The 6,148-nt window shown below is 50.3% G+C and overlaps 1 long non-coding RNA gene across 1 annotated transcript; it reads left to right on the top strand.

The window, feature by feature from the left end:
• Window positions 1-3,452: 3,452 nt before the first annotated feature.
• LOC125941651 (uncharacterized) lies at window positions 3,453-4,478 on the top strand. The gene is made up of 2 exons (XR_007464541.1): window positions 3,453-3,580; window positions 3,747-4,478. It is a non-coding gene; the product is annotated as an uncharacterized LOC125941651 (long non-coding RNA).
• The last annotated feature ends 1,670 nt before the right edge of the window (window positions 4,479-6,148 follow it).

The raw sequence follows: 6,148 nt of genomic DNA on the forward strand, positions 1-6,148 counted from the left end.
GCCACGCACGCGGCTGGCTGTCGTCCCCGCGGTGGACCTTGACAGACGCGCTCAGTTCGACCAGCGTGATGCCGTCAATGCAGATGGTAAGCTGGACCGTGTAACCAGGAGTGATGACGAACTGCGGGCTTACGACGTAGTGTATGCCGACACGAAGCTTGGAGTATTGGGACACCGTCCACGCGTACTCGTCGATGTGCTCTTGCTTCCGCGGACGCTCGACGACGGAGGCGTGCGCGGCATCTTCGGCGCGCGAAGATCCGGTGAAGGCGACGCTAGCCGCACGAGCGACTGTTGTCAGACGCTCGTGTTGCGTCAGGCGGTAGTTGATCATCTCGACAGCGGCAAAGATGTCGCGCAACGCGGTCCCGTTCACCTGCTTCACGTCTCGCGCCGCCATGGACGCGGTCCTGGTCGCCGTAGCTTCGATTAGCTCTAGGACGCGTTCGTGCGAAAGCTGAGTAATCGTTGTCCCAGATGGCGTTGAAGACGGTTTCTCGCCAGTCACGGCACCTTCAGGCTCCGCCTCTCCGTTTCCCCTCTCGACTAAGGCTCCGGAAGAACCTTCAGCCGAAGGTAGAACGGCCTCTTCGCGTCGCTTGACGTTCCGAGAGGTAGACTTCGTAGTTGCCGAATGAGCGGCCTCCAGGTGACTGACGAGGTGCGACCTCAGCAAGTTTCTGGAGCAGAGACTGCAGGTCACCACGTAGCAGTCTCGGACGTGAGCCTGCATGTCTTCCAGGGCGCCGGTGTAGCTGCATCCGTAGTCCTTGTTGCAACAGCACGCTACCAGTCTGCGCAGCACGTCAAAATCGGTGGTGGCCATGAGCACAGCCCTGCGTAGGCGAAGCAGCCTCCCGTCCATCGGGCACCGTAAGGTGGTGGAAACCGTCTTCACGCTTTCGAGAAAGCACGGGCCGCAATAGACGTGCTTACAGCTCAGGGAATAGTACTCGAACGGCACTACGGAGCACAGCGAACAGACAGGCAAGCCGTCTGGCAGCTGACCTACGAACCGGATGAAACGCCCGTCGAGAACGTCGCTAAAGCCTTTCAGAAGATACTTCTTCGGCTCGGGTGCAGATGCCATGGTACAGCGGTGAGCACTGTTAGGGTGAACACGCGAGCGCGTGGCCGACGGCACTATCAGCGCCGCGTAACAGCCATCGTTGGAAACATTGCACATGCGCAGCATGTGCTTTGCGAAACACTCTTTCCACCGCGCGCATCACGTCATCGATACGCTTGTTCGTCGTCTGCTAGCCGCATTTTTTGTTCGCTGAGCTGATACCTTCTGCATTTCAAGGTCCATCTGGATTGAAGATTGGCGCGTGAAGGAAAAAAGTGAGTGTAAGAGGGATAATTATTAAACTTTTTATTCAAGAAAATTGCACTTTTGCAATTCAAGTTAAACAAGACCATCAGAACAAATATAAAAACATGAGCAAATCTAATAGCGAGTCATGTGACCACTTACAGCAACGACTGCAGCTATTCTGGACGGTAACGAGTCGTAAAGTGATCGAACATATTCCCGATCGGCTTTCAGCCTTTCCCACTCGTTGCTGACTTGCGCCCACAACTGGTCCGAAGTCGCGGAATAAAGGGGCTTCCTTGCCAAAGAAGCTTTCAGACGGCCCCACACGTTTTCTATCACATTCAGGTCCGCTCCTTTCGGAGGCCATTCCAGTAGCTGCATGTGCTGCTCCGCCTGGAACTCCTTGACAGCCCGCGCCGTGTGTATCGGTGACCGGTCCTGTTGGAACAGGTAATCACCGTCTGGGAATAAACTGCTCGCATATGGCAACAGCACATTGTTCAAAATGTTGCAGTATTGTTCCGACGATAAGTGTCCACGTATACGTTGCAGGGGCCCTAAACCATATCTTGAAACAGCACCCCACACGTTCACACTCGATCTTGCACGTTGTCCGGGTCGTTCCTGCGTGGCATTGTGACGTTAACTAAAACAATTGCTTTTCAAAGCAGGAAGTTTGCCTCACCGTGTGCCTGGTAGTCTCCAAACACGCAATCTTTGGTCTTGTCGCGTCGAAAACGTCGACTCATCCGAAAAGATGACGCGACCCCACTCTTCTGATGTCCATGCTTCGTGCAGCTCAGCGAACTGCCGTCGTGCGTCCTTGTTTGCCGCCGTTAGTAGTGGCTTCTGCGCTGCGACGCGACTGCGAAGGCCCGCAGTACGCAGGCGACGTCGAACAGTGGTGTCCGAAACGTCCAAATCCAAGTCCTCGCGTATTGCTGGGGCTGGCAAGAAAGGGTTACGAACAGCAGCTGCAACTATGAGGGCGTCTTCATCGTCTGTGGTAGCTTTAGGGTGGGGCGCGCGGGGTGCATCCTGAATGCGACCTTCATACTTGTAGGCTTGAATTATCCTGTTCACAGTCTTCATCATCAGCCTATATTTATGTCCACTGCAGGACGAAGGCCTCTCCCTGCGATCTCCAATTACCCCTGTCTTGCGCTTGCGTATTCCAACTTGCGCCTGCGAATTTCCTAACCTCATCATCCCACCTGACTTTCTGCCGTCCTCGACTGCGCTTCCCTTCTCTTGGTATCCATTCTGTAACCCTAATGGTCCACCGGTTATCCATCCTACGCATTACATGGCCTGCCCAGCTCCATTTCTTCCGCTTAATGTCAACTAGAATATCGTCTACCCCCGTTTGTTCTCTGATCCACACCGCTCTCTTCCTGTCTCTTAACGTTACTCCTAAGATTTTTCGTTCCATTGCTCTTTGTGCGGTCCTTAACTTGTTCTCGAGCTTCTTTGTTAACCTCCAAGTTTCTGCCCCGTATGTTAGCACCGGTAGAATGCAATGATTGTACACTTTTCTTTTCAACGACAGTGGTAAGCTCCCAGTCAGGATTTGGCAATGCCTGCCGTATGCACTCCAACCCAATTTTATTCTTCTGTAAATTTCTTTCTCATGATCAGGGTCCCCAGATCACAGTCTTCAGGGGCCTATTAACTAAAGCGCCAATATACCGCTGGGAATAACCTTTCAGGGAAAGATCGACAATTGAGCGCCGTTCATCATCGGGAACCCTAGCCATAATACGATCTGGCGACAGAATGAACGGCTGCGAAAGATGTTTGGTTGTTTTATATACGGCGTTGCATGCACAACAACTTTGAAGGGAACGAATAGACACGCCCCCATAGATATACAAGTTTTTTTGTCTTGTTCTGTTCAAGCACAGATGTTTAAAGAAATCTTAAAATGCAGGATGCATGGGCTTAGAAAACAAAAATGCGGCTAGCAGACGACGAACAAGTGCATTCATGACGTCATGCGCGCGGTGGAACAATTATTTCGCGGAATGCGTGATGCGCATGCGCAATGTTTCCAGTGATGACCGTAACGGGGCGCTGACAGTGCCGTCGGCCACGCGCTCGCGTGTTCACCCTAACAGTGCCCACCGCTGTACATACGTATACAGCAGCACGAAATCGTCGACGAAGCTGAGGGCGAATGAACGAGCGGCCGCGTTGCTTCGCCTTTTAAGCCGGTGAAGACATCATCTGCGCGCCAATCAAATGCCGAGATGGCGAAGTATGGTATGGTATGGTATGCCTTATGTGATGGCGCATACCCATGCACTGCGGGGGATTGGCCAAGATGTGGATGGAATTAGGCAACCTTTTTTTAAATACTAGAATTGGTAAAGCTAACTGGAGAAAATAAACAAAAATAAAAAAATTTTAAGAATTCAAGAAAAGAAAGGAAAATTTTCATCTTCAGTTCTCCCAACGTGCACACGTGCATGCATGCGCCCACGTTACTGTGGCGAGTAAAACGTAGATAACTCGTGGTTATACTGCTTATTGGACTGCCTACCGTTTCTTGCATCTCGTTTATCCATGATATCGGCAATAAAGAAAACTGCACGGCCGTTTACTCTTGCTGGACGTCTCCGCAGTGGGTATGCGCCACAGTTTCTATCATGTCATTCATTACGTCGATCGTTTTTCCGCGTAAGTACCCGGCACGCTTTAAGTAAAGATCTCAAATGAAACAGTTTAAACTGGTAAAACGTTCTTTCAAAGCTCAACGTTTATACATTAAAATTAAGGCCCAATGTCACTTTTTGAATTTCGCGCCAATACAACAGCTTGACGTCACCGTAAAAAAATTCTAGAAACTAGCGGTTGAACTAGTTGAATGTTTGGTTGGTTTGCAACGCATTGCTGTCCTACTTTACCGATAATAAAGCCCGATTAAAATAAACGGTGTCAAAGTCACGAGTATTCGGGGAACGGCGCGAACTTCAGGAGCTTCAAGCGGCGGAATCCACACCCGTCCTTCGTTATCGCGCCGTTTCTGGCTGGCCGAGCCTCCTTTCACGGTAATATCGTAATATTAAGAGCTGCCACTTTGCTGTTGAAGAAGTGCAGTTTACTAATACAGCCTAACTCTATCAGTATTCACCTTCAACGAAACTAACGTGGCACTTGCACGTACGGCTGTAAATTAGGGGGAAAAAAAATAAAGACGTTATGCATGGATTGCATGCAATGCCGGAATCGACGTTATGCATATAATTCTGAAGGTAGTTGGCTAGCATAGTTTGAAGTTCTGGACAAACGTTGTGAAACGATGACGCAAGCCTAGCTGTGCGTTTCCGCTACGACCTGGACCGATCCCGAAGGCGGTGTCGCACAGACGCCATAGTCACTACGGAAAAAAAGTTCCAGGGAATATGCGTCTCGAAGAGCTAGCCACAATAAAAATTGGCACGCTCTCGCTTTTATTAGCAACTGTTGCTATACATTCGTTTGCAAGTCCAATTGGAGCGACAAGTGTGCCTGAAAGATTGTCAAATTAAATGTTCGCCTCAGCCAAGAATTGGCTGGCAGTTTTGATCTTTCATAAAATTGAAAATATTTCTGTGTCGTATATGCAAAAGCAAGCAAGAGGGGGGAGGGGGGGGATCGATTGTTCGTACAATGTTTGGAGGGCGGCAATTGTAGTGGGAGTCTGAGGTTCGATATTGTTGAAGAGGCCCGAACAGAGTTACACGAACATATAGGTTCGAGTAACTCTCGTACCATGAATTTTGTGGTGGTTACCCACCACAAAATTTATGGTACGAAGCAAGAAATTCTTTGCATTAATAATGGGCTCAATGTGACCGTGTCCTTCACTGCTGCTAATTATTGAACAAACTAACAAGCAACACATTTTTAGATCACCGACTTGGGCCGTCAAGCGCGGCTTGGCAGTCCCTACGTGGGTCTAGCCGGGTGACACGGGGTCTCCCCTGCGTCTTCTCTGGACCCAAATAAAGTTATTTCACTCACTCACCGACTTTTACACTGCAAGCGGATTTCTGCCGTCGTCGTCGCCGTGAGGTTCCATATAAAGTCCAAGGGCGATAAAATCGTCGCCGCGCGCCGTACTGTATGTGCGAGCGAAAGCATGCGACGCTGAGCCGGCAATCGCGGCTCACGCACGCAAGGGCGGGAAGCGGGAAGGAAGCGTGCAGGTCGAGCACAAAGCTCTGGAGGGAGGGTAGGGAGGTGGAGGGGGCGCGCGTTCTCCCCGCGAGCTCTCGTCCCGCGCGGCTGTATCTTGAAAGCCATCTGCGGCAGGATCGAGCAGAGTCCGCCCTCCCTGTTTTGGCGGCTAAATGCGAGCGCCGGCACGAAGCTGTCATCGAGTGAGATGCGTTCATGCATTTGCTTGTGCGCGCGTGAAACCATGCTTGTTAATTTAGTTTGTGTGCCTATCATTACAACTTTATACGGCCGATAAAGCTACTATCCTTACTTCGTATAGCTGTCCACTAATTTGCTATCGCAATCGATGCTTCGCCTTTCGGGCGAAACTGCGACTTTTTCAGCAACTTTGCTGTTGCCCATTTTGCCTCCTCCAGGGACATTTTTGTATAAGCCCACTCGAAGGCAGAAGCCCTCTAGTGTTCTTTCACTATCATAAGACTTCCAAGAGTATGGTTAGAAATTGAGGACCGCTACTGTGTTCGGCCCTTGTTTGCAGTACTAAAAAATGTCGCAGTTTCGCCCGAAAGGCGAAGCATCGATTGCGATAGCAAATTAGTAGAGAGCTATTCGGAGTAGGGATAGTAGTTTTATCGGATGCATAAACTTGGACACATTCACTTACTA

Source organism: Dermacentor silvarum, chromosome 11, assembly GCF_013339745.2.
Source record: "Dermacentor silvarum isolate Dsil-2018 chromosome 11, BIME_Dsil_1.4, whole genome shotgun sequence".
Lineage (NCBI taxonomy): Eukaryota > Metazoa > Arthropoda > Arachnida > Ixodida > Ixodidae > Dermacentor > Dermacentor silvarum.